This window comes from Carcharodon carcharias, chromosome 11 (genome assembly GCF_017639515.1).
Source record: "Carcharodon carcharias isolate sCarCar2 chromosome 11, sCarCar2.pri, whole genome shotgun sequence".
Classification (NCBI taxonomy): domain Eukaryota; kingdom Metazoa; phylum Chordata; class Chondrichthyes; order Lamniformes; family Lamnidae; genus Carcharodon; species Carcharodon carcharias.
Genome location: NC_054477.1, coordinates 65,131,077 through 65,151,076, shown reverse-complemented (window position 1 = coordinate 65,151,076; position 20,000 = coordinate 65,131,077).

The window sequence follows — 20,000 nt, the reverse complement described above, 5'->3', positions numbered from 1 at the left end:
AGAGCGCCCGTGAGAGAGTGAGAGAGAGAGCGCCCATGACAGAGCGAGAGAGAGAGTGCCCACGAGAGAGTGAGAGAGAGAGCGCCCACGAGAGAACAAGAGAGAGAGCGCCCGCAAAAGAGCGAGAGAGAGAGCACCCGAGAGAGAGCGAGAGAGATAGCGCCCGCGAGACAGTGAGAGAGAGAGTGCGCATGAGAGAGCGAAGGAGAGAGCGTGCACCAGTGAGCGAGAGAAAGAGAGCGCGTGAGTGTGCGAGAGAGAGAGAGCATGCGAGAGTGCGAGAGAGAGACCGTGAGATAGCAGAGAGAGAGAGAGACCACGAGAGAGAGAGAGAGAGAGACAGCACGGGTAAGAGGGCGACAGAGAGGCAGTGCACGAGAGAGGAAGAGAGAGAGAGAGAGAGAGAGAGCGAGAGAGAGAGTGAGAAAGAGAGAGGGAAAGAGAGAGGGAGAGAGAGAGGGAGAGAGAGAGGGAGAGAGCGAGGGCACGTGCGAAAGATAGAGAGGGAGGTAGAGAGACCACGCGAGAGAGCGAGAGAGAGTGCATGCGAGAGAGAGAAGGAGAAAGTGCGTGCGAGAGAGAGCAAGAGAGAATGTGTGTGAGAGAGAGCAAGAGAGAATGCATGTGAGAGAGAGCAAGACAGAGTGTGTGCGAGATAGAGGGAGACGAAGTGTGTGCAAGATAGAGAGATGGAGAGTGCGTGCGAGATAGAGAGAGGGAGAGTGCGTGCGAGATAGAGAGAGGGAGAGTGCGTGCGTAGAGAGAGAGAGAGTGCATGCGAGAGTGAGAGAGTGCGTGTGAGAGAGAGAGAGATGCATGCGAGAGAGAGTGCCTGCAAGGGAGAGCAAGAGGGAGCATGCGAGAGAGCGAGAGAGAGAGCACATGAGAGAGCGAGCGAGAGAGAGCGCAGAAGCGAGAGAGAGAGAGCGAGCTCACGAGAGAGCGAGAGAGAGAGAGGGAGAGAGTGCGTGAGAGAGTGAGAGAGAGAGAGCACACGAGAGAACGAGTGAAAGAGAGCACTCGAGAGACTGTGTGAGTGAGAGAGAGAGAATGCGCAAGAGAGCGAGAGAGAGAGAGCGCTCGAGACAGCGAGTGAGAGAGAGCGCGTGAGAGAGAGAGAGAGAGAGCATGCGAGAGAGCGAGAGAGAGAGAGAGAAAGAGAGACAGAGAGGGAGAGAGTGAGAGAGAGAGAGTGCGCACGCTAGTGATAGAGAGGGAGGGAGAGAGAGCGCACGCGTGCGAGAGGGAGAGATAGAGAGAGAGCACACGAGAAAGAGAGAGAGCATGCACGAGAAAGACAGAGAGAGCGGAAGCGAGGAAGAGTGAGAGAGAGCACACGCGAGAAAGAGAGAGAGTGTGTGTGCGTGAGAAAGAGAGAGAGAGCGCGTGTGCGAGAAAGAGAGAGAGAGCACACACAAGAAAGAGAGAGAGAGCACATACGAGAGAAAGAGAGAGAGAGAGCGGGCACGAGAGAGAGAGAGCAGCACGAGAGAGAGAGAGCATGAATGTGCTAGAGAGAGAGAGATAGAGCATGCGTGCACAAGAAAGAGAGAGACCGCTCACGCGAGAGAGAGAGAGAAAATGTGAAAGCTTGTGTGGGAGAGAGAGAGTGTGCAAGAGAGAGAGTGTGTGAGTGAGAGAGAGAGTGCATGCGAGAGAGAGCAAGAGAGAGTGCGTGTGAGAGAGACAGAGTGCAGGTGAGAGAGAGAGTGTGTGTGAGAGAGAGAGAGAGTGCACGAGAGTGTGAGAGAGAGTGCCCGCGAGAGAGCGAGAGAACGAGTGCCCGCTAGAGAGCGAGATAGAGAACGCGCACGAGAGAGCGAGAGAGTGAGCGTGCGCGAGAGAGCGAGAGAGAGAGAGAGCGCCTGTGAGAGAGTGAGAGAGAGAGCGTCCGCGAGAGAACAAGAGAGAGAGCGCCCGCGAGAGAGCGAGAGAGAGAGCGCCCATGATAGAGCGAGAGACAGAGTGCCCACGAGAGAGTGAGAGAGAGAGCGCCCGCGAGAGAACAAGAGAGAGAGCGCCCACAAAAGAGCAAGAGAGAGAGCGCCCGAGAGAGAGCGAGAGAGATAGCGCCCGCGAGACAGTGAGAGAGAGAGTGCGCATGAGAGAGCGAAGGAGAGAGCGTGCACCAGAGAGCGAGAGAGAGAGAGCACGTGAGTTTGCGAGAGAGAGAGAGAACGTGTGAGAGTGCGAGAGAGAGAGCGTGCACGAGAGAAGCGAGAGGGAGACCGTGAGATAGCAGAGAGAGAGAGACTGCGAGAGAGAAAGAGAGAGAGAAAGCGTGGGTAAGATAGCGACAGAGAGGCAGTGCACGAGAGAGGAAGAGAGAGAGAGTGCGCGAGAGAGACAGAGAGCGGGTGAGAGAGTGAGAGAACGAGAGAGAGAGAGAGTGCGCGAGAGATTGAGAGAGAGAGCATGAGAGAGCAGAGAGAGAGAGCATGTGAGAGAGCGAGAGAGAGAAAGAGCGCGTGAGAGAGCGAGAGACAGAGAGAGAGCGTGCGAAAGAGAGAGAACGAGAGAGACAGCGCGTGAGAGAGCGAGAGAGAGAGAGAGCGTGCGAGAGAGAGAGAGAACGAGAGAGATAGCGCGCGAGAGAGTGAGAGAGAGAGTGAGAAAGAGAGAGGGAAAGAGAGAGGGAGAGAGAGAGGGAGAGAGAGAGGGAGAGAGCGAGGGCACGTGCGAGAGATAGAGAGGGAGGTAGAGAGACCACGCGAGAGAGCGAGAGAGAGTGCATGCGAGAGAGAGAAGGAGAAAGTGCGTGCGAGAGAGAGCAAGAGAGAATGTGTGTGAGAGAGAGCAAGAGAGAATGCATGTGAGAGAGAGCAAGACAGAGTGTGTGCGAGATAGAGAGAGGGAGAGTGCGTGCGAGATAGAGAGAGGGAGAGTGCGTGTGAGAGAGAGAGGAAGAGTGCGTGCGAGATAGAGAGGGAGAGTACATGCAAGATAGAGATGGAGACTGCATGTGAGATAGAGAGAGAGAGTGCATGTGAGATAGAGAGGGAGAGTGCATGCGAGATAGAGAGGGAGAGTGCATGCGAGAGAGGGAGAGTGCGTGCGAGGGAGGGACAGTGCGTGCGAGAGAGAGATGCATGCGAGAGAGAGTGCCTGCAAGGGAGAGCAAGAGGGAGCACGCGAGAGAGCGAGAGTGAGAGTGCCCGCAAGATTAGTGAGAGAGAGAGCGCCCGCGAGAGAGCAAGAGAGGGAGCGCCGGCAAGAGAGCAAGAGAGAGAGAGCCCACAAGTGAGCGAAGGAGAGAGCGTGCAACAGAGAGTAAGAGAGAGAGAGCGCGCTAGTGTGCGAGGGAGAGGGAGCGCGTGAGAGAGTGAAAGAGAGAAAGTGCACGAGAGAGCAAGAGAAAGAGGTGTGCGAGTGAACGAGACAGAGAGAGCGCGAGAGAGCGAGAGAGAGAGAGAGAGAAAGAGAGAGATGGAGAGAGAAAGAGAGAGGGAGAGTGAGAGGGAGAGAGAGAGAGAGAGAGGGAGAGAGAGAGGGAGAGAGAGAGGGCACACGCGAGAGATAGAGAGGGAGGGAGATCGTGCGAGAGAATGAGAGAGAGAGCGTGTGAGAGAGTGAGAGAGTGAGAGAGCACACATGCGAGCATGAGAGAGACAGAGAGAGAGAGGCAGAGAGAGGGTGAGAGAAGGAGAGAGAGATAGAGTAGGCGAGAGAGTGAGAGGGAGAGAGAGCGGGTGAGGGACCAGGAGAGAATGCGCGCATGAGAGAGAGAGAGAGAGAGAGGGAGAGGGAGAGAGAGAGGGAGAGTGAGAGGGAAAGAGAGGGAGAGAGAGGGAGAGAGAGAGGGCAGACGCGAGAGATACAGAGGGAGGGAGATTGTGCTAGAGAACAAGAGAGAGAGAGCGCGCGAGAGAGTGAGACAGAGAGAGAAAGAGAGAGAGGGAGAGGGAGAGAGAGAGGGAGAGTGAGAGGGAAAGAGAGAGAGAGAGAGGGAGAGAGAGAGGGCAGACGCGAGAGATAGAGAGGGAGGGAGATTGTGCTAGAGAACGAGAGAGAGAGAGCGCGCGAGAGAATGAGAGAGCGAGAGAGCCACACGTGAGCATGAGAGAGACAGAGAGAGAGAGGGAGAGAGAGGGAGAGAGAGAGAGAGAGCACGCAAGAGAGCGAGAGAGAGAGAGAGCAAGAGAGAGCGAGAGAGAGAGCACGAGAGAGAGCAAGAGAGAGAGCGCACGAGAGAGTGAGAGAGAGAGTGCGCGAGAGAGTGAAAGAAAGAGAGCGCGCAAGAGAGCGAGAAGAGAGAGGATGCGTGACAGAGCAAGAGAGAGCACATGAGAGAGCAATAGAGAGAGCGCACGAGAGAGAGAGAGCACGCGAGAGAGCAAGAGAGAGAGCGCGTGTGAGAGAGTGAGAGAGATAGCACCCACAAGAGAGCAAGAGAGAGTGCGCCCGCGAGAGACCGAGAGAGAGAGCGCCAGCGAGAGAGCAAGAGAGAGAGCGCCGGCAAGGGAGCGGGAGAGTGAGCACCCACAAGTGAGGGAATGAGAGAGCGTGCACCAGAGAGCGAGAGAGAGAGAGCGCGCTAGTGTGAGAGAGAGAGAGAGCGTGAGAGAGTGAGAGAGAGAGAGCGCGCGAGAGAGAGAGCGCGCGAAAGAGCAAGAGAGAGAGGACGCATGAGAGAGCTAGAGAGAGCACGTGAGAGAGCAAGAGAAAGAGCGCACGAGAGAGAGAGAGCACGCGAGAGAGCGAGAGAGACAGAGCGCGCATGAGAGAGATAGCGCACGCGAGAGAGAGAGACCGCACGAGAGAGAGAGAGCCCACGAGAGAGCAAGAGTGAGAGCGCCCACAAGAGAGCGATAGAGAGAGCGCCCGCGAGAGAATGAGAGAGAGAGTGCCAGCAAGAGAGTGAGAGAGTGAGCGCCCACAAGTGAGTGAAGGAGAGAGCGTGCACCACAGAGTGAGAGAGAGAGAGCGTGCTAGTGTGCAAGAGAGAGGGAGCGCGTGTGAGTGTGAGAGAGAGAGAGTGCACAAAAGAGCAAGAGAGAGCATGTGAGAGAGCGAGAGAGAGAGTGAAAGAGATAGCGCGCGAGAGAGAGAGAGAGAGAGAGAGAGCTCTCGAGAGAGCGAGAGAGAGAGAGCACGTGAGAGAGTGAGACAGAGAGTGAAAGAGAGAGAGGGAGAGGGAGAAAAGAGGGAGAGTGAGAGGGAGAGAGAGAGAGAGAGGGAGAGAGAGGAGGAGAGAGAGAGGGCACACACGAGAGATAGAGAGGGAGGGAGAGAGACCGTGCGAGAGAACGAGAGAGAGAGAGCGAGAGAGCGCACATGCGAGTGTGAGAGAGACAGAGAGAGAGTTGGAGAGAGAGTGGGTGAGAGGGGGAGAGAGAGAGAGCACGCGAGACAGAGAGAGAGCATGCGAGAGAGCGAGCGCACGAGAAAGTGAGAGAGAGAGTGCGCGAGAGAGTGAGAGAGAGAGAGCGTGCAAGAGAGAGAGAAAGAGAGAGCACCCGAGAGAGAGAGCGCACGCGAGAGAGTGAGAGAGAGAGAGCGTGTGAGAGAGCGAGAGAGAGAGAGCGCGTGAGAGAGAGAGATAGAGCACGCGAGAGAGAGAGCGCACGAGAGGGAGTGAGTGCGTGCGAGAGAGAGAGTGCACAAGAGAGATAGAGCACGCGAGAGAGCGAGAGAGAGAGATAGCACGCGAGAGAGCGAAAAAGAGAGAGCGCACGAGTGTGCGAGAGAGTGACAGCGCACGAGAGAGCGAGAGAGAGAGAGCGCACAAGAGAGCGAGAGAGAGAGAGCGTGCAAGAGAGTGAGAGAGAGAGAGCGTGTGAGAGCGCGAGAGAGAGCTCACGAGAGAGCGAGAGAGAGAGAGTGTGAGAGAGAGAGGGAGAGAGAGAGGGAGAGAGAGAGCGCTCACACGAGAGAAAGAGAGAAAGTGTGAAAGCGTGTGCGAGAGAGAGAGAGAGTGCGTGCCAGAGAGAGAGATTGCGTGCAAGAGAGAGAGTGCTTGCGAGAGGGAGAGTGCATGTGAGAGAGAGAGAGTGTGTGCCAGAGAGAGAGACAGACTGCGTGCAATGGAGAGCAAGAAAGAGTGCGTGCGAGGGAGAGCAAGAGTGTGTGAGAGAGAGAGAGCGCGAGAGAGTGAGAGAGAGAGCGCACGAGAGAGTGAGAGAGAGAACGCGCGAGAGAGTGAAAGAGAGAGAGCGTGAGAGAGAGCGAAATAGAGAGAGGACGCATGAGAGAGCGAGAGAGAGAGTGGACATGAGAGAGCGAGGGGGAGAGGCTCCCATGAGAGAGCTAGAAAGAGAGCGCCCGCGAGAGAATGAGAGAGAGTGCGCCTGCGAGAGAATGAGAGAGAGTGCGCCCGCGAGAGAGCGAGAGAGAGAGTGTCTGCGAAAGAGCGAGTGAGAGAGCGCGCACGAGAGAATGAATGAGAGAGCGTGCACCAGAGAGCGAGAGATAGAGAGCGTGGTGTGTGCGAGAGAGAGAGACCGCCTGAGTGAGCGAGAGAGAGAGAACGCACGAGAGAGCGAGAGAGAGAGGAGCACGAGAGAGCGAGTGAGAGAGAGCGTGAGAGAGTGAGAGAGAGAGCGCGCAAGAGAGAGAAAATCAGAGAGATAGAGAGTACGCAAGAGAGAGAGAGAGTGAAAGGGAGAGAGGGAGAGAGAGAGCATGAGTGAGAGAGAGAGAGAGAGAGCACCCACAAGAGAGCAAGAGAGAGAGCGCCCACGGGAGATCGATAGAGAGTGTCCGCGAGAGAGCGAGGGAGAGAACGTGCACGAGAAAGCGAGAGAGAGAGAGCGCGCGAGTGTGCGAAGGAGGGCACGTGAGAGAGTGAGAGAGAGAGAGCACACGACAGAGTGAGAGAGAGAGGCGATCCAGAGAGCGAGAGAAAGCGCGTGAGAGAGTGAGAAAGAGAGCACATAAGAGAGCAAGAGACCGCGCAAGAGAGAGAGAGCGCGTGAGAGAGAGTGAGAGAGCACGAAAGAGCAAGAGAGAGAGAGAGCATGCGAGAGGGAGCGAGTGCGCGAGAGAGCGAGAGTTAGAGCGCCCGCGAGAGAGCAAGAGAAAGAGCGCCCATGAGAGTATGAGAGAGAGGGCGCCCATGAGAGAGCGAGAGAGAGAGCATGCACGAGAGAGCGAAGGAGAGACCGTGCACCAGAGAGCGAGAGAGAGAGAGTGCGCTAGTGTGTGAGGGAGAGACAGCACGTGTGAGAGTGAGAGAGAGAGAGAGCGCACGAGAGAGTGAGAGAAAGAGGCGCGTGAGAGAGCGAGAGAGAGAGCGCACGAGAGAGTGAGAGAGAGAGAGGGAGAGAGAGAGAGAGAACGCATGAGAGAGCGAGAGAGAGAGAGCGGGCGAGAGAGCAAGAGAGCGCGTGAGAGAGCGAGACAGAGAGAGAAAGAAAGAGAGGGAGAGGGAGAGAGAGAGGGAGAGTGAGAGGGAGAGAGAGAGAGAGAGAGGGTGAGAGAGGGAGAGAGGGTGCACGCAAGAGATAGAGAGGGAGGGAGAGAGAGTGTGCGAGAGAACGAGAGAGAGAGCACATGAGAGAGTGAGAGAGTGAGAGAGCGCACACGCGAGCGCGAGAGAGACAGAGAGAGTGAGAGGGAGAGAGAGGGAAAGAGAGAGAGAGAGCGCATGAGAGAGCTAGAGAGAGAGAGCGAGCGCACGAGAGAGTGAGAGAGAGCGCGCGAGAGAGAAAGTGAAAGTGCAAGAGAGAGAGAGAGCCCACCTGCGAAAGAGGGAGACAGCTCGCATGCGAGAGAGAGACAGAGTGGGCGCGTGAGAGAGAGAGAGTGCGCATGCGAGAAGAGAGAGAGCGCACATGCAAGAGAGAGAGAGAGAGCGTGTGATAGAGAGAGCGAGCACGCAAGAGAGAGAGACAGTGCATGCGAGAGAGAGAGAAAGAGAGATCGAGCGAGAGAGAGAGAGCACGTGAGATCGAGAGAGAGAGCACATGAGAGTGATCACGAGAGAGCGAGAGAGACAGCGCTCGAGAGAGCAATAGAGAGAGCGCACGAGAGAGCGAGTGAGAGAGAGAGCACGGGAGAGACTGAGAGAGAGAGCGCGCAAGAGAGCAAGATAGAGAGAGCATGCGAGAGAGCGAGAGAGTGAGCGTGCACGAGAGAGCAAGAGAGAGAGCGTCCGTGAGAAAGCGAGAGAGAGAGCGTGCGCGAGAGAGCGAAGGGGAGAGCGTGCACGAGAGACGAGAGCGAGAGAGCGCGCGAGTGTGTGAGAGAGAGACTGAGCGTGAGAGAGAGCACACGAGAGAGCGACAGAGAGTGCCCGAGAGAGTGAGAGAGAGAGAGCACGCGAGAGAGAGAAAGCTTGTGAGAGAGCGAGAGAGAGAGCGCGCGAGAGAGCAAGAGAGAGAAAGAGAGAGAGTGTGAGAGACAAAGGGAGAATGAGAGGAAGAGAGAGAGGGCGAGAGAGAGGGAGAGGGGGAGAGAGAGGGAGAGAGAGAGCAAGAGAGGGAGCGCAGGCGAGAGGGTGAGAGAGAGAACGCGGGCGAGAGAGCAAGAGAGAGAGCGCCCGCGAGAGATCGAGAGAAAGAGCGCCAGCGATAGAATGAGAGAGAGTGAACCCACGATAGGGCGAGAGAGAGAACGCCCGTGAGAGAGCGAGAGAGAGAGAGCACGCGAGTGTGCGAGAGAGAGAGAGTGCGAGAGAGCAGAGAGAGAGAGCGCGCGAGAGAGCGAGAGAGAGAGAGCTCACGAGAGAGCGAGAGAGAGAGAGCATGCGAGAGAAAGAAAGAGATAGAGGGAGAGAGAGAGGGAGAGAGAGAGGGCACGCAAGAGAGCGAGAGAGAGAGCGCACATGCGAGCGCGAGAGAGACAGAGAGAGAGAGGGAGAGATAGAGGGAGAAAGAGAGGGAGAGAGAGAGGGCTCGCACGAGTGAAAGAGAGGGAGGGAGAGAGAGCACAAGCGCATGAGAGAGATAGATAGATAGAGCGGGCGAGAAAGAGAGAGAGTGTGTGTGAGAAAGAGAGAGAGAGAGCGCAGGTGCCAGAAACGAGAGAGAGTGCATGCAAGAAAGAGAGAGATAGCACGCGCGAGAAAGAGACAGAGAGAGCACGCGTGCGAGAAAGAGAGAGCGGCACGAGAGAGAGAGCACGCAGGAGAGAGAGAGAGAGCACACACGAGAGAGAGAGCATGCATGCGCAAGAGAGAGAGAGAGATAGAGCATGTGCAAGAGAGAGAGCGAAAGTGTGAAAGCATGTGCGAGAGAGAGAGAGAGTGCATGCGAGAGAGAGAGAGAGAATGCGTGCCATGGAGAGCAAGAGAGAGTGCGTGCAAGAGAGAGCAAGAGAGAGAGCGCGTGAGAGAGAGAGAGAGCGCAAGAGAGCGAGAGAGAGAGAGACCGTGCGAGAGAGTGAGAGAGAGAGAGCGCGAGAGTGTGCGAGAGACCGAAAAAGAGAGAGCATGCGAGAGTGAGAGTGACCGCGTGAAAGAACGAGACAGAGAGCGTGCTAGAGAGTGAGAGAGAGAGAGCGTGCGAGAGAGCAAGAGAGAGAGAGAGCTCGCGAGAGAGCGAGAGAGAGAGCATGCAAGAGAGAGAGAAAGAGAGAGAGAGGGAGAGAGTGCGCAAGACAACGAGAGAGAGAGAGCTCGCAAGAGAGCGAGAGAAAGAGAGCACGCTCGAGAGCGATAGAGAGAGTGCACACACGATTGCGAGAGAGACAGAGAGAGTGAGGGAGAGAGGGAGAGAGAGAGGGAAAAAGAGAGGGAGTGAGAGAGGAAGAGAGAGAGGGAGCGAGAGAGGGAGAGGGGGAGGGAGAGGGAGAGAGAGAGGGAGAGAGAGAGGGCACACGCAAGAGATAGAGAGGAAGGGAGAGAGAGCATGTGAGAGAGCGAGAGAGAGAGAGACCGTGCGAGAGAGCGAGAGAGAGAGAGAGCGCGAGAGTGTGCGAGAGAACGAGAGAGAGAGAGAGAGCGCGAGCGAGCGAAAAAGAGAGAGCACGCGAGAGTTAGAGCAACCGCATGAAAGAACGAGACAGAAAGCGTGCTAGAGAGCAAGAGAGAGAGAGTGCGCAAGAGAGCGAGAGAGAGAGAGAGAGCTCGCGAGAGAGAGAGCTCGCAAGAGAGCGAGAGAAAGAGAGCACACTAGAGATCGATAGAGAGAGTGCACACACGAGCACGAGAGAGACAGAGAGAGAGAGAGGGAGAAAGAGAGGGAGAAAGAGAGGGAGTGAGAGAGGAAGAGAGAGAGGAAGAGAGAGAGGGAGAGGGGGAGGGAGAGGGAGAGAGAGAGGGATAGAGAGAGGGCACGCACAAGAGATAGAGAGGAAGGGAGAGAGAGCATGTGAGAGAGTGAGAGAGAGAGAGCCCGCAAGAGAATTCGAGAGAGAGAGATTGCACACGCGAGCGTGAGAGAGACAGCGAGAGAGAGAGGGAGAGAGAGAGGGAGAGAGTGAGAGAGAGAGAGAGAGGGCATGCACGAGTGATAGAACGGGAATGAGAGAGAGCGCACACGTGCGAGAGTGAGAGATAGAGAGAGAGAGCACACAAGAAAGAGAGAGAGCATACACGAGAAAGACAGAGAGAGCGGAAGTAAGGAAGAGAAAGAGCACACGTGAGAAAGAGATAGAGAGTGTGCGTGAGAAAGAGAGAGAGAGTGCACACACGAGAAAGAGAGAGAGCGCGCGCGAGAGAGAAAGAGAGAGAGAGCTGGCGCGAGAGAGAGAGAGCGGCACGGGAAAGAGAGAGAGTGGCGCGAAAGAGAGAGCGGTGCAAGAGAGAGAGAGAGCGCACAAGAGAGAGAGAAATCGCACATGAGAGAGAGAGCGTGCATGCGCAAGAGAGAGAGAGAGATAGAGCATGCGCGCACAAGAAAGAGAGAGAGCACTCGCACGAGAGAGAGAGAGAAAGTGTGAAAGCGTGTCTGGGAGAGAGAGAGAGCATGCAAGAGAGAGAGTGGGTGTGAGAGAGAGAGTGCGTGCGAGAGAGAGCAAGAGAGACTGTGTGTGAGAGAGACAGAGTGCATGTGAGGGAACGAGAGTGCGTGTGTGAGAGAGAGAGAGAGTGCGTGCAAAGGAGATCAAGAGAGAGTGCGTGCGAGGGAGAGCAAGAGAGAGACCACGCGAGAGAGAGAGAGAGAGAGCACGACACAGTGAAACAGAGAGCATGCGAGAGAGCAAGAGAGAGAGCGCACGAGAAAGCGAGAGAGAGAAAGAGCACGCGAGTGAGTGAGAGAGAGAGAGTGCACAAGAGAGTGAGAGCGAGCGCGTGCGAGAGAGCGAGAGAGCACCCGCGAGAGAGCGAAAGAGAGAGCACCCGCGAGAGAGTGAGCGAGAGAGCGCGTGCGAGAGAGCGAGAGAGCAAGTGCCCGCGAGAGAACAAGAGAGAGCGCCCGCGAGAGAGCGAGAGAGAGAGCACCCATGAGATAGCGAGAGAGAGAGCGCCCATGAGAGAGTGAGAGAGAGAGCACCCACGAGAGAACAAGAGAGAGAGTGCCCGCAAGAGAGCGAGAGAGAGAGCGCATGAGAGAGCGAGAGAGAGAGAGAGAGAGCTTGCACACGAGAGAGTGAGAGCGCGCGAGAGAGAGTGAACGCGCAAGAGAGAGAAAGAGAGAGCCCCCCTGCAAGAGAGAAAGAGAGAGCACCCATGAGAGAGAGAGAGAGCACGCGCGCGAGAGGGAGAGACAGCTCGTATGCGAGAGAGAGAGAGAGAGAGGGCGCATGAGAGAGAGAGAGTGCGCATGCGAGAGAGAGAGAGAACGCACATGCGAGAGAGAGAGAGCGTGTCAGGGAGAGAGAGAGCATGCAAGAGAGATAGAGAGTGCATGCGAGAGAGAGAGAGAAAGAGAGAGCGAGAGAGCGAGAGAGAGAGCGCGTGAGAGAGCAATAGAGAGAGCGCATGAGAGAACGAGTGAGAGAGAGAGCACGCGAGAGACTGAGAGAGAGAGGGTCCATGAGAGAGAGAGAGCGTGCGCAAGAGAGCAAAGGGGAGAGCATGCACGAGAGAGTGAGAGAGAGCGAGCGCGCGAGTGTGCGAGAGACAGACTGCGCACGAGAGAGCGAGAGAGAGCACACGAGATAGCGAGAGAGAGAGCGTGCGAGAGAGTGAGAGAGAGAGAGCACGTGAGAGAGTGAGAGAGAGAGAGAGCTCGTGAGAGAGCAAGAGAGAAAGAGAGCGAGCGAGAGAGCGAGAGAGAGAGAGAGAATGAGAGAGAGAGAGGGAGAGTCAGAGGAAGAGAGAAAGGGAGAGAGAGTGGGAGAGGGGGAGAGTGAGGGAGAGAGAGAGAGGGTTTGTGCGAGAGATAAAAAGGGAGGGAGAGAGAGCGTGCGAGAGAGTGAGAGAGAGCACGTGAGAGAATGAGAGAGAGAGAGAGCGCACACATGAGCATGAGAGACAGAGCGAGAGAGAGGGAGAGATAGAGGGAGTGAGAGAGGGAGAGAGAGAGGGCCCACGCGAGTGATAGAGAGGGAGGGAGAGAGAGCGCACACGCACAAAAGAGAGAGATAGAGAGAGAGAGCACGCGAGAAAGAGAAAGAGCATGCGCGAGAAAGAGAGAGAGAGAGCGCGCGTGAGGAAGAGAGAGAGTGCACGCGAAAAAGAGAGAGAGAGAGTGCGCGTGGGAAAGAGAGAGAGAGAGAGCACGCGCATGAGAAAGAAAGAGAGAGATAGTGCACGCGATAAAGCGAGAGAGAGCATGCACGCACGCAAGAAAGAGAGAGAGAGCACGCTCGAGAGAGAGCGGTGCAAGAGAGAGAGCGGCGCGAGAGAGAGAGCACGCATGAGAGAGAGAGAGATCGCACACAAGAGAGAGATTGTGCATGCGCGCGCGACAGAGAGAGATAGAGCATGCGCGCATGAGAAAGAGAGAGAGTGCTCGCACGAGAGAGAGAGAGAGAGAAAGTGAGAAAGTGTGTGCGAGCGAGAGAGAGTGTGTGCGAGAGAGAGAACGCGTGCGTGCAAGGGAGAGCAAGAGAGAGTGCATGCAAGGGGAGCAAGAGAGAGAGAGTGCAAGAGAGAGAGGGAGAGCGTGAGAGATTAAGAGAGAAAGAGAGCAAGCGAGAGAGCAAGAGAGAGAGCACGCGAGAGAGCGAGAGAGAGCGCGCGCGAGAGAGCGTGGGCGAGAGAGGGAGTGAGTGAGAGAGGGAGTGCAAGAGTGCGAGAGAGAGAGAGCGCGCTGAGAGAGCAAGAGAGGGAGCGCGGGCGAGAGAGAGAGCGTGGGCGAGAGAGCAAGAGAGAGAGAGCCCACGAGAGAGCGAGAGAGAGAGCGCACGCGAGAGAGTGAGAGAGAGAGTGCACACAAGAGAGTGAGAGAGAGAGCACGCATGAGAGAGCGATAGAGAGAGGGTCCATGAGAGAGAGAGAGCATGCGCAAGAGAGCAAAGGGGAGAGCATGCATGAGAGAGTGAGAGAGAGAGAGCGCACGAGTGTGTGAGAGAGAGGCTGAGCGTGTGAGAGCGAGAGAGAGCACACGAGAGAGCGAGAGAGAGATCGCGCGAGAGAGTGAGAGAGAGAGAGCACGCGAGAGAGCGAGAGAGAGAGAGAGAGCTTGTGAGAGAGCGAGAGAGAGAGAGAGCGAGAGAGAGAGAGAGAATGAGAGAGAGAGAGGGAGAGAGAGAGTGAGAGAGAGAGGGAGAGTCAGAGGAAGATAGAAAGGGAGAGAGAGTGGGAGAGGGGGAGAGAGAGGGAGAGAGAGAGGGTGTGTGCGAGAGATAGAAAGGGAGGGAGAGAGCGTGCGAGAGAGTCAGAGAGAGCACGTGAGAGAATGAGAGAGAGAGAGCGCACACATGAGCATGAGAGAGACAGAGCGAGAGAGAGGGAGAGATAGAGGGAGTGAGAGAGGGAGAGAGAGAGGGCCCGCGCGAGTGATAGAGAGGGAGGGAGAGAGAGCACACACGCACGAAAGAGAGAGGTAGAGAGAGAGAGCACGCGAGAAAGATAGAGAGCATGCGCGAGAAAGAGAGAGAGAGCGTGCGCACAAGAAAGAGAGAGAGAGCGCGCTTGAGAGAGAGAGAGCGGCGCAAGAGAGAAAGCGGCGCGAGAGAGAGAGCACGCATGAGAGAGAGAGATCGCACACAAGAGAGAGAGTGTGCATGCGCACGCGAGAGAGAGAGATAGAGCACGCGCGCATGAGAAAGAGAGAGAGTGCTTGCATGAGAGAGAGAGAGAAAGTGAGAAAGCGTGTGCGAGAGAGAGAGAGTGCGTGCGAGAGAGAGAACGCGTGCATGCAAGGGAGAGCAAGAGAGAGTGCATGCGAGGGGGAGCAAGAGAGAGAGAGTGCAAGAGAGAGAGGGAGAGCGCGAGAGATCAAAAGAGAAAGAGAGCACGCGAGAGAGCAAGAGAGAGAGCACACGAGAGAGCGAGAGAGAGAGCGTGCGCGAGAGAGTGGGAGAGCGAGGGAGTGAGAGAGAGAGGGAGTGCGGGCGAGAGAGCGAGAGAGAGAGAGAGCGTGTGAGAGTGCGAGAGAGAGAGAGTGCGCTGAGAGAGCAAGAGAGGGAGCGCGGGCGAGAGTGAGAGTGCGGGCGAGAGAGCAAGAGAGAGAGTGCCCATGAGAGATCAAGAGAAAGAGCGCCAGTGATAGAATGAGAGAGAGATCGCCCGCGAGAGAGCGAGAGAGAGAGTGCCCGCGAGAGAGTAAGAGAGAGCGTGCGAGTGTGTGAGAGAGAGAGAGCACGAGAGAACAGAGAGAGAGACCGCGTGAGAGAGAGAGAGAGAGCTCACGAGAGAGTGAGAAAGAGAGAGCATGCGAGAGAGCGAGAGAGAGAGAGAGAAAGAGAAAGAGAGAGAGTGTGTGCGAGAAAGAGAGAGAGTGCACGTGGGAAAGAGAGAGAGAGAGGGCGCTCGCAAGAAAGAGAGAGAGAGCGCTCATGAGAAAGAGACAGAGAGAGCACACACGCAAGAAAGAGAGAGCGGCGCGAGAGAGAGAGAGCACGCATGAGAGAGAGAGCACACAAGAGAGAGAGAGCGTGTATGCGCAAGAGAGAGAGAGAGAGATAGAGCACGCGCAAGCGAGAGAGACAGAAAGTGTGAAAGCAAGTGCGAGAGAGAGAGAGAGTGCATGCGAGAGAGAGAGTGCATGCAAGAGAGAGAGAGTGCATGCAAGAGAGTGAGAGAGAGTGCGTGCAATGGAGAGCAAGAGAGTGTGCATGTGAGAGAGAGCAAGAGAGAGAGCACGTGAGCGAGAGAGAGAGCACGAGAGAGTGAGAGAGAGCGCGCGAGAGAGTGAGAGAGAGAGAGCGCGTGCGAGTGAGCGAGAGAGAGAGCGCAAGAGCATGCGAGAGAGCGAGAGAGAGAGAGAGTGCACGAGAGAGCGAACGAGAGAGAGAGCATGAGAGAGAGCGAGTGTGAGAGCGACCACGTGAAAGAACGAGACAGAGAGCGAGTGAGAGAGCGAGAGAGAGAGAGTGCATGAGAGTGCGAGAGAAAGAGAGAGCTTGTGAGAGAGCGAGAGAGAGAGATCTCACAAGAGAGCGAAAGAAAGAAAGCACGCTAGAGAGCGAGAGAGAGAGAGCGTGAGAGAGCGTGAGACAGAGTGCACACACGAGTGTGAGAGAGACAGAGAGAGAGACGGTGAGAGAAAGGGAGAGTGAGAGGGCGTGAGCAAGAGATAGAGAGGTAGGGAGAGAGAGCGTGCGGGAGAGCAAGAGAGAGAGAGCCCGCGAGAGACTGAGAGAGAGAGAGAGTGCACATGCGAGCGCGAGAGAGACAGCATGAGAGAGAGGGAGAGAGAGAGGGAGAGAGAGAGGGAGAGTGTGAGTGACTGAGAGAGGGCGTGCGCGACTGATAGAGAGGGAGGGGGAGAGAGCGCACGTGAGCGAAAGGGAGAGATAGAAAGAGAGAGCACGCGAGAAAGAGAGAAAGCATGCACGAGAAAGACAGAGAGAGTGGAAGCGAGGAAGAGAGAGAGAGAGCACACACGAGAAAGAGAGAGAGAGTGTGCGTGAGAAAGAGAGAGAGAGCACGCACGAGAAAGAGAGAGAGAGAGCAGGCGAGAGGAAGAGAGAGAGAGCGGGAGCGAGAGAGAGAGAGCGGCACGAGACAGAGAGAGCGGCGTAAGAGAGAGAGCGGCGCAAGAGAGAGAGAGAAAGCATGCACGAGAGAGAGAGATCGCAAATGAGAGAGCGTGCATGCGCAAGAGAGAGAGAGAGATAGAGCATGCGCATACGAGAAAGAGAGAGAGCATTCGTGCGAGAGAGAGAGAGAAAGTGTGAAAGCATGTGTGGGAGAGAGAGAGAGCGTGCAAGAGACAGAGTGTGTGTGAGAGAGAGAGAGTGCATTTGAGAGAGAGAGAGAGAGTGCGTGCAAAGGAGAGCAAGAGAGAGTGCGTGCAAGGGAGAGCAAGAGAGAGACCATGCAAGAGAGAGAGAGAGCGTGAGAGAGCAAAACAGAGAGCGCGAGAGAGAACAAGAGAGAAAGCGCACGAGAGAGCGAGGGAGAGCGCCGGCGAGAGAGCGCGAGAGAGAGTGCCCATGAGAGAGTGAAAGAGAGACCACCCGCGAGAGAACAAGAGAGAGAGCGCCCGCGAGAGAGCGAGAGAGAGAGCACCCGTGAGATAGCAAGAGAGGGAGCACCAACGGGAGAGTGAGAGAGAGAGCGCCCACGAGATAACAAGAGAGAGAGCCCCCGCAAGTGAGCGAGAGAGATAGCGCCCGCGAGACAGCGAGAGAGAGAGAGTGCACACGAGAGAGCGAAGGAGAGAGCATGCACCAGAGAGCGAGAGAGAGAGCGCGCGCGAATGTGTGAGAGAGAGAGAGAGCGCGCGTGAGAGCGAGAGTGAGAGAGAGTGCACGAGAGAGCGAGAGAGAGAGCGTGAGAGAGCAGAGAGAGAGAACGCGCGAGAGAGCGAGAGAGAGAGAGTGAGAGAGCAGAGAGAGCGAAAACGTGCGAGAGTTCGAGAGAGAGAGAGAGCGCGCGAGAGAGTGAAAGAGAGAGAGAGCGTGCGAGAGAGAGAGAGAGCAAGAGAGACAGCGAGGGAGAGAGTGAGAGAGAGAGAGAGAAAGAGAGAGAGAGAGGGAGAGAGAGATGGAGAGAGAGAGGGCACGCGCGAGAGATAGAGAGGGAGGGAGAGAGAGCGCGCGAGAGAGCGAGGGAGAGTGCATGTGAGAGAGAGCAAGAGAAAGTGCGTGCGAGAGAGAGCAAGAGAGAATGTGTGCGAGAGAGAGCAAGAGAGAATGCATGCAAGAGAGAACAAGAGAGAGTGTGTGTGAGATAGAGAGAGACAGAGTGCGTGCGAGATAGAGAGAGACAGAGTGCATGCAAGATAGAGAGATGGAGAGTGCGTGCGAGATAGAGAAAGAGAGAGTGTGTGCGAGATAGAGAATGGAAGAGTGTGTGCGAGATAGAGAGAGGGAGAGTGCGTGCGAGATAGAGGGAGGGAGGGTGCGTGCGAGAGAGAGGAAGAGTGCATGCGAGATAGAGAGGGAGAGTACGTGCAAGATAGAGAGGGAGACTGCGTGTGAGATAGAGAGGGAGAGTGCATGTGAGATAGAGAGGGAGAGTGCGTGCGAGATAGAGAGGGAGAGCGCGTGTGAGAGAGTGAGAGTATGTGCGAGAGAGGAAGAGTGCATGCGTAGAGAGAGAGAGTGCGTGCGAGAGTGAGAGAATGCGTGCGAGAGAGACAGAGATGCGTGCGAGAGAGAGAGTACCTGCAAGGGAGAGCAAGAGGGAGCACGCGAGAGAGCGAGAGAGAGAGGCGTGAGAGAGCGAGCGAGAGAGAGCGCGCAAGAGAGAGAGAGAGAGAACTCATGAGAGAGCGAGAGAGAGAGAGGGAGAGAGCGTGCGAGAGAGCGAGAGAGAGAGAGAGAGCATGCGAGAGAGCGAGAGAAATAGAGCACTCGAGAGAGTGTGCGAGAGAGAGAGCATGAGAGAGCGAGTGAGAGAGAGCGAGTGACAGAGAGAGAGAGCTTGCGAGAGAGAGAGAAAGAGAGAGAGAGGGAGAGAGCACGTGAGAGAGCAATAGAGAGAGAGAGCATGAGAGAGCGAGAGAAAGAGAGCACTCGAGAGAGTGTGCGAGAGAGTGAGAGAGAGAGAGCATGAGAGAGCGAGAGAGAGTGAGCGCGCACGAGAGAGAGGGAGCGCATACACGAGAGAGAGAGAGCGTGTGAGAGAGAGAGAGCACGCAAGAGAGAGAGAGAGTGCATGCAAGAGAGAGAGAGAGATATCGAGAGAGGGAGCACGTGAGAGAGAGAGAGCGCAAGAGAGCGAGAGAGAGAGAGCGTGAGAGAGCAATAGAGAGAGCGCACGAGACAGCGTGTGAGAGAGAGAGCACGCGAGAGACTGAGAGGGAGAGAGCGCACGAGAGAGCAAGAGAGAGAGAGCATATGAGAGAGCGAGAGAGAGAGCGCGTGCGAGAGAGTGAGAGAGAGATCGCGCGCGAGAGAGTGAGAGAGAGAGAGCGCACGAGAGAGCGAGAGAGAGAGTGTCCGTGAGAAAGAGGGAGAGAGTGCACGCGAGAGAAAGAGAGAGAGAGCGGGCGCTAGAGAGAGAGAGCGCACGCGAGAGAAAGAGAGAGAGAGCGGGCACTAGAAAGAGAGAGAGCGGCACGAGACAGAGAGAGCAGCACAAGAGAGAGAGCGGCGCAAGAGAGAGAGGGAAAGCGCGCATGAGAGAGAGAGATCGCACATGAGAGAGCGTGCATGCGCAAAAGAGAGAGAGATAGAGCATGCGCACACGAGAAAGAGAGAGAGCACTCGTGCGAGAGAGAGAAAGTGTGAAAGCATGTGTGGGAGAGAGAGGGAGCGTGCAAGAGACAGAGTGTGCGTGAGAGAGAGAGTGCATTTGAGAGAGAGAGAGAGAGTTCGTGCAAAGGAGAGCAAGAGAGATTGCATGCAAGGGAGAGCAAGAGAGAGACCATGCAAGAGAGAGAGAGAGCGTGAGAGAGCGAAGCAGAGAGCACGCAAGAGAACAAGAGAGAGAGCGCATGAGAGAGCGAGGGAGAGTGCCGGCGATAGAGCGAGAGAGCGCCCGCGAGAGAGTGAAAGAGAGAGCGCCCGCAAGAGAACAAGAGAGAGAGCGCCCGTGAGAGAACAAGAGAGAGAGTGCCCGCGAGAGAGTGAGAGCGAGACCGCCCACGAGAGAGTGAAAGAGAGAGCGCCCACGAGAGAACAAGAGAGAGAGCGCCCGCGAGAGAACAAGAGAGAGAGCGCCCGTGAGAGAGCAAGAGAGGGAGCGCCCACGAGAGAGTGAGAGAGAGAGCGCCCTCGAGATAACAATAGAGAGAGAGCCCGCAAGTGAGCGAGAGAGATAGTGCCCGCGTGACAGCGAGAGAGAGAGTGCGCATGAGAGAGCGAAGGAGAGAGCGTGCACCAGAGAGCGAGAGAGAGAGCGCGCGCGAGTGTGCGAGAGAGAGAGAGAGCACCCGAGAGAACGAGAGAGAGCGCTTGAGAGAGCGAGTGAGAGAGAGAGAGGGAGAGAGAGAGAGCACGTGAGAGAGCGATAGAAAGAGCACGCGAGAGCGAGAGAAAGAGACCACTCGAGAGAGTTTGTGAGAGAGCGAGAGAGAGAGAGCGTGAGAGAGCGAGAGAGAGTGAGCGCGCACGAGAGAGAGAGAGAGCGCATACATGAGAGAGAGAGAGCGTGTGAGAGAGAGAGAGCACGCAAGAGAGAGAGAGAGTGCATGCGAGAGAGAGAGAGAGAGATATCGAGAGAGAGAGCACGTGAGAGAGAGAGAGAGCGCAAGAGAGCGAGAGAGAGAGCACGCGAGAGAGCAATAGAGAGAGCACATGAGACAGCGTGTGAGAGAGAGAGCATGCGAGAGACTGAGAGGGAGAGAGCGCACGAGAGAGCAAGAGAGAGAGAGCACATGAGAGAGCGAGAGAGAGAGCGCGTGTGAGAGAGTGAGAGAGAGATCGCGCGAGAGAGCGAGAGAGAGAGTGTCAGTGAGAAAGAGAGAGAGAGCGCACGCGAGAGAAAGAGAGAGAGAGTGGGCGCTAGAGAGAGAGAGCGCACGCGAGAGAAAGAGAGAGAGAGCGGGCGCTAGAGAGAGAGAGAGCGGCGCGAGACAGAGAGAGCGGCGCAAGAGAGAGAGCGGCGCAAGAGAGAGAGAGAAAGCGCGCACGAGAGAGAGAGATCGCACATGAGAGAGCGTGCATGCGCAAGA